We start from the raw sequence: 7379 nt of genomic DNA, 5'->3' as shown, positions 1-7379 counted from the left end.
GAGCCCCGTTGTGCCCGGACCCTGTCCGCAACCACGAAGGCGGGTCCCGTGTCTAGCGAGTCGGGTTGTTGGGATGCAGCCACAATCGGGCGGGTAAATTCCGTTCCAAATGGCTAAATATTGGCGAGAGACCGATAGCGAAAAGTACCTCGGGAGGGGAAAGAATGAAAAGGACTTTGAAAAGAGAGTCAAAGAGTGCTTGATTGTCGGAGGGAGCGGATGGGGCGGAGTCCTGGTCGAGATGGGACGGTGAGAGCGGTCTCCAATCGACCTCGGGGCAACAGACCGATCACGAGATTGTGGCTGGGCAAAGCCCAGGCTTTTGAATGCTTGTGGCAAACGTCATCATCTCGCGATTTGTGGATGTCAGCGGCGCCGCTAGCGTGCTTCGGCAACCTTGCACGCTCTTGTGTCGCCTGTGGGCTTCCCCATTTCGGGCCCGTCTTGAACACGGAGCCAAAGGAGTCTGACATGTGTGCGAGTCCACGGGTGAGTAACACCGTAAGGCACAGGAAGTGATTGGTGGGATCGCCCCTGTGTGTTCACCGCCGACCGACCCTGAATTCATTGGGATAGGTCTTGTCTGTGAAGGGTCGATGAGGCATACTGTCGGGACCCGAAAGATGGTAACTATGCTCGAGCGGGGGACAGCAGAGGAAACTCTGGTGGAGGCCCCGCAGCGATGACTGAGTGCAAAATCGTTCGTTGAACTTGGGTTAAGGGGCGAAGACTAATCCGAAACCGTCTAGTAGCTGGTTCTCGAGTTCCCTCGATGCTTGGATGCCCGCGTGCGAGTTTCTATCGGTAAAGCCATGATTAGAGGCTCGGGGGCGCACAGCCCTCGACCTATTCCTCAAACTTTAATAGGTAGGTATTTACTGGCGGCTGCTCTGTTGAGCCGCGCCATGCGAATTCCGAGTGCTCAAGGGGTCATTTGTAACAACTGGTGACGGGATGAACAGGAAGCTGGGGTTCGGTGCCCAGACTGCGCGCTAACCTAGCCCACAAAGGGTGTTGTCGTTAAGGAACAGAGCAAGAACGGTGGTCCATGGAAGTGAAATCCGTATAAGTGTGTAACATCACTGCCGAATCAACTAGCCCCGAAAATGGCAATGCGCCAAGCATCGAAAGGATACTTTGTCAGGACCCTATACCCGGGTCGGGGCAGGACCAAGGCCCGATGAGTAGGAGGGCGGGCGGTCGCTGCTGCAAACCGGGGTCGCAGCCTGGGACGGTCGTCGGTGCAGATCTTGTGGTAGTACAAATAATTCAAATGAGAATTTTGAAGCGCGAAGAGGGGAAAGGTTCATGTGAGGCAACTTGCACATGGTGTAGTCGTCAAGCGGACGGGGGAAGCCCGTCTGATAGCGCTTGCGAGCGCGTACCGAAACGGGAATCGGGTTATAAATCCTGAACCCGGACGTGGCGCTGACGGCAACGTTAGGGAGTCGGAGACGTCGCGGGCCCGAAGAGTTATCTTTTTCTGTTTAACAGCCTGCCCACCTCTGGAAACGGCTCAGCGAGTTAGTGGGTTCCAGGGCTGGAGAGCACCGCACGTCGCGTGTTGTCCGTGCGCCCGGCGGCCTTGAAAATCCGGAGGCCGAGTCGCCCCACGCCTGGTCTCTACATAACGCATCAGGTCCCAAGTGAACAGCCTCTTGGTAATGGAACAATTGTGGCAAGGGAACGCAGAATGGATCCGTAACTCGGGGAAAGGATTGGCTCTGAAGGGCTGGCAGGGTGTCCCAGTCCCGGAACCCGTACGCTGTCGGTTGGACTGTCGACTGCTCCCTCGCGCGAGAGCGGCGCTCGCTGTGCCGGTCGGTGGACGGATTGGGAACGGGCCCTTCGGGCCTTCTTCCCGGGCGATCGAACAGTCGAACTCAGACTGGTACGGACAAGGGGATATTCGACTGTTTAATTAAACAAAGCATTGCGATGTCCCTGCGGAGTGTTGACGCATGTTGATCTGCCGTCCTGCTCTGAATGGTAAAGTGAAGCAAATATTCAACACAATGCGCGGGTAACGGCGAGTAACTATGACTCTTAAGTATGCAACAAATGCCTCGGTCATCCTAATTAGTGAGCGCATTGAATGGATTACGGAGAATTCTCCCCCCACTGTCCTGTCTACCGTTTATCCACGGAAACCACGCAAGGGAAACGGCTTGGCGGAATCAGCGGGGAAAGAAGACCCTGTTGACTTGGTGACTCTATCCCGACTTGTTGGAATGTAGCTTAGGAGGTGTAAAGGATAGTGGGAGCTGGAAACAGCGAAATGAATACCACTCTTTTAACGTTATTTTTCTATTCCCGGAATCGACGGGCGCTGCCGCTCTTTTTGGACCCGCCTCGGTACTAGGCATGGTCGCGCAGGTCGGGGGAGGGGTCCGCCGGCCGGAAGACATTGTCAAGGTGGGGAGTTGTGGCTTCGGTGCGGCATCTCTGTTTTAAAAGATAACGCGGTGTCCTATAGATGAGCTCAATCGGAACAGAAATCTCGTGTGGAACAAAAGTAAAAGCTCGTTTGATCTGATCTTTCCAGTAGATACGAAACGACTCTGTGAAGACGTGCCTAATCGATCTTTTAAGTCCTTCGAGTTTGAACTAGAGGTGTCAGAAATTACCACAGGGATACGGTAGCCTTGCTGGCAAGCCAAGCGTTCATAAGCGACGTTGCTTTTTTATTTTGATTCTGCCTGGTTCGATGTCGGCGCTCTTCCATCATTTGTGAGCAGAATTCACCCAATGTTGGATTGTTCCACCATTAGGGAACAGTTGTGAGCTGGTTTTTTTTTTTTTAGACGTCGTGAGACAGGATTAGTTTTTACCCTAATGATGACAAAGTGTCGCAATAGTAATTCAACCTAGTCCGGGAAGAAGGAACTCCGTTGATTCCAGCCATTGGTCATCGCGGCTAGTTGAAAAGCCAGTGTGCCGCGAAGGGCACTGCTCGTTGGTTATGACTGAACCCTGCTAAGTCAGAATCCGGGCTAGAAAGCGCGACGAGTGGTGCCCCGTTGTTCCGTTTGCGCCGACAAGCAGTTGAGGGGGCTCGCACCAGAGGCACTACGTGCCGTGGCTGCTCGTAAGGCGGATAGAAGTCTTGCGAGACGCTTGAAGCGCAATTCCCAATCGAGCAGCGGGTAGAATCCTTTGCGAGACTTAAATTACGCGTAAGGTTTGTAAGTGGCAGAGTGGGACCTTGCTGGCCACGCATCCAATTCTAAGAAAGGCCACTTGTCGTCGATTCGTCCTACCCCTCCCAATCAACTAGGTTTGGATTTGAGTGAGAGGTTAGCTTTGTGCGCATGAACACAAGGCTCCACCAAACACAAAGAGACCCTGGTGGAACCAAGGGTGGCATCAACGGTAAAGTAAGGGCAACAAAGGTTTGGGCAAGGGCTAAGGCAAATCAGACCAACGGTTTTGGCAATGGGCACCTGTAAGTAGGCCACCAACAGAGGAAGGCAGAGGGTGGAATGGAAGGGTGTGCAAGCAAGGGGGCACCATGGTGCAAAAAAAACGCACCAGGAGGGCGCACCAGGGTGCATAAAACGCACCAGGAGGGCACCAGGGTGCAAAAACGCACCAGGAGGCACCAGGGTGCATAAAAATCGCACCAGTAGCACCATGGTGCAGAAAACGCACCAGGGTAGGCACCATGGTGCGAAAAACGCACAGGAGGGCACCAGGGTGCGAAAAAACGCACCAGGAGGGCACCATGGTGCATAAAAACGCACCAGGTAGGCACCATGGTGCAAGAAAAACGCACCAGGAGGGCACCAGGGTGCGAAAAAACGCACCAGGAGGGCACCATGGTGCATAAAAAACGCAACCAAGTAGGCACCAGGGTGCAGAAAAACGCACCAGGAGGGCACCAGGGTGCTAAAAACGCACCAGGAGGGCACCAGGGTGCAAAACGCACCAAGAGGGCACCAGGGTGCAGAAAAACGCACCAGGGAGGGCACCAGGGTGCATAAAAACGCACCAAGAGGGCACCATGGTGCATAAAACGACCAAGAGGGCACCAGGTGCAAAAACGCACCAGGAGGGCACCAGGGTGCAAAAAACGCACCAGAGGGCACCATGGTGCATAAAAACGCACCAGGAGGGCACCAGGGTGCAAAAACGCACCAGGAGGGCACCTAGGTGCATAAAACGCACCGGGAGGGCACAGGTGCGAAAAACACGCACCGAGGGCACCATGGCATAAAACGCACCAGGAGGGCGCCCAGGGGCGAAACACACAGAGAGGGCACCATGGTGCAGACTAAAAACGGCACCAGGGGCACCAGGGTGAAAACGCCCAGGAGGGCACAGGTGCATAAAAACGCACCAGGAGGGCACCAGGGTGCATAAAAACGCACCAGTAGGCACCAGGGTGCATAAAAACGCACCAGGAGGCATCCAGGGTGCATAATTAAAACAGCACCAGGAGGGCACAATGGTCGACATAAAAAACGCAAACAAGAGGGGCACCAGGGTGCATAAAACACCAGATGAAGCGCACCTTGGGAAAGCACGGGTACATTGGCCAACAGATTATGGTATAAACCCATGGGCACCAGGGTTGCGAAACCAGGGACCGCAGGCTGAGTAGGGTGCAAGGTGTGGAAAGGGGCACCAAGGTTTGGCAAGGGGCACTAAGTGGGCACAAGGCAGGCACCAAGGTGTGGCAAGAGGCACCCAGGTAGGCACCAAGGTTTGGCAAGGGGCACTAAGTGGGCACAAGGCAGGCACCAAGGTGTGGCAAGAGGCACCCAGGTAGGCACCAAGGTGTGGCAAGGGGCAGAAGGGGGGCACCATGGTGCAGAAAAACGCACCAGGAGGGCACCAGGGTGCATAAAAACGCACCAGGTAGGCACCAGGGTGCAGAAAAACGCACCAGTAGGCACCATGGGGCAGAAAAACGCACCAGGAGGGGCACCATGGGTGCATAAAAACGCACCAGGAGGGCACCAGGGGTGCAAAAAACGCACCAGGAGGGCACCAGGGTGCATAAAAACGACCAGGAGGGCACCAGGTGCATAAAAACGCACCAGGAGGGCACCAGGGTGCAAAAACGCACCAGGAGGGCACCATGGTGCATAAAAACGCACCAGGAGGGCACCAGGGTGCATAAAACGCACCAGGGTGCGAAAAAACGCACCAGGAGGGCACCATGGTGCATAAAAACGCACCAGGAGGCACCAGGGTGCATAAAAACGCACCAGGAGGGCACCAGGGTGCATAAAAACGCACCAGGAGGGCACCATGGTGCATAAAAACGCACCAGGAGGGCACCAGGGTGCGAAAAACGCACCAGGAGGGCACCATGGTGCATAAAAACGCACCACGGAGGCACCAGGGTGCATAAAAACGCACCAGGAGGGCACCAGGGTGCGAAAAAACGCACCAGGAGGGCACCATGGTGCATAAAAACGCACCAAGGAGGCACCAGGGTGCATAAAAACGCACCAGGAGGGCACCATGGTGCATAAAAACGCACCAGTAGGGCACCAGGGTGCATAAAAACGCACCAGGAGGGCACCAGGGTGCGAAAAAACGCACCAGGAGGGCACCATGGTGCATAAAAACGCACCAGGAGGGCACCATGGTGCATAAAAACGCACCAAGTAGGGCACCAGGGTGCATAAAAACGCACCAGGAGGGCACCAGGGTGCGAAAAACGCACCAGGAGGGCACCATGGTGCATAAAAACGCACCAGGAGGCACCAGGGTGGCATAAACGCACCAGAGGGCACCAGGTGCATAAAAACGCACCAGGAGGGCACCAGGGTGCATAAAAACGCACCAGGAGGGCACCAGGGTGCATAAAAACGCACCAGGAGGGCACCAGGGTGCATAAAAACGCACCAGGAGGGCACCAGGGTGCATAAAAACGCACCAGGAGGGCACCAGGGTGCATAAAAACGCACCAGGAGGGCACCAGGGTGCATAAAAACGCACCAGGAGGGCACCATGGTGCATAAAAACGCACCAGGAGGGCACCAGGGTGCGAAAAACGCACCAAGAGGGCACCATGGTGCATAAAAACGCACCAAGAGGGCACCAGGGTGCATAAAAACGCACCAAGAGGGCACCAGGGTGCATAAAAACGCACCAGGTAGGCACCATGGTGGGCATCAAGAGGCACCAAGGTGGGCACCAAGAGGCACCAAGGTGTGCATCAAGGTGCACCATGGTGGGTATCAAGAGGGACCAAGGTGGGCATCAAGAGGCACCAAGGTGGGTATCAAGAGGGACCAAGGTGGGCATCAAGAGGCACCAAGGTGTGCATCAAGGTGCACCATGGTGGGTAGCAAGAGGCACCAAGGTGGGCACCAAGAGGCACCATGGTGGGCACCAAGAGGCACCAAGGTGGGCATCAAGAGGCACCAAGGTGGGCATCAAGAGGCACCAAGGTGGGCATCAAGAGGCACCAAGGTGTGCATCAAGGTGCACCATGGTGGGCACCAAGAGGCACCAAGGTGGGCACCAAGAGGCACCAAGGTGGGCACCAAGAGGCACCAAGGTGGGCACCAAGAGGCACCAAGGTGGGCATCAAGAGGCACCAAGGTGGGCATCAAGAGGCACCAAGGTGGGCATCAAGAGGCACCAAGGTGTGCATCAAGGTGCACCATGGTGGGCATCAAGAGGCACCAAGGTGGGCACCAAGAGGCACCAAGGTGGGCATCAAGAAGCACCAAGGTGGGTATCAAGAGGCACCAAGGTGGGCATCAAGGTGCACCATGGTGCGATGATTCGGAGAAAAATTCATTATAAATCATTCCCTTGGGGAAATGTAACGAAACTTTGCAGACACATTTGGTGTTATTTTGTGTGAATGCCTGCAAAAAATCAGGTCAAAATTCGATCTCTAGGTGCCTTTTTCTATTTTCCCCGGTTTTTCATAATCTGCCGATTCAAAAATTCATTAAAAATTCATCCCTTGGAGAAAAAATCTAAAACTTTGTGGACGTGAATATATTGTGTTTGTGAGCCTCCCTGCAAAAAATCACGTCAAAATTCGATCTCTAGGTCCCGATATGGACTTATGTCTGCTCAGAAAAAAGGTATCTACTACTACAATTTTGGCTTTTGCATAATAACCTATTATAGGGGGGGGCTGCACCTCACCAACCACGCCCACAGTGGGAGGTGCGGTGCTGCCTTGGGGCCCCTCCCCCATGCTCATGCAAGTCTCCCCTCACTTGTGTGGCTTGGTTTTCCATGGCATTGGGTTGATTGATTCGTCAATTATCCAGAAACCGAATGTTGGCCGACTTCGGCCGAGTCTCGGTGCGTCCCTCGGAAATTTGTGGGCATCGTGGCGTGGCTTATTCTTGCATCAACGATGCATGGGCAGGGTCTATTGGGTGCATTTTCCTTTGTCC

Source organism: Abrus precatorius, unplaced genomic scaffold, assembly GCF_003935025.1.
Source record: "Abrus precatorius isolate BTA unplaced genomic scaffold, Abrus_2018 Scaffold1, whole genome shotgun sequence".
Lineage (NCBI taxonomy): Eukaryota > Viridiplantae > Streptophyta > Magnoliopsida > Fabales > Fabaceae > Abrus > Abrus precatorius.
The sequence above is the reverse complement of the archived record's forward strand: the minus strand, read 5'-3'. Positions refer to the sequence as shown.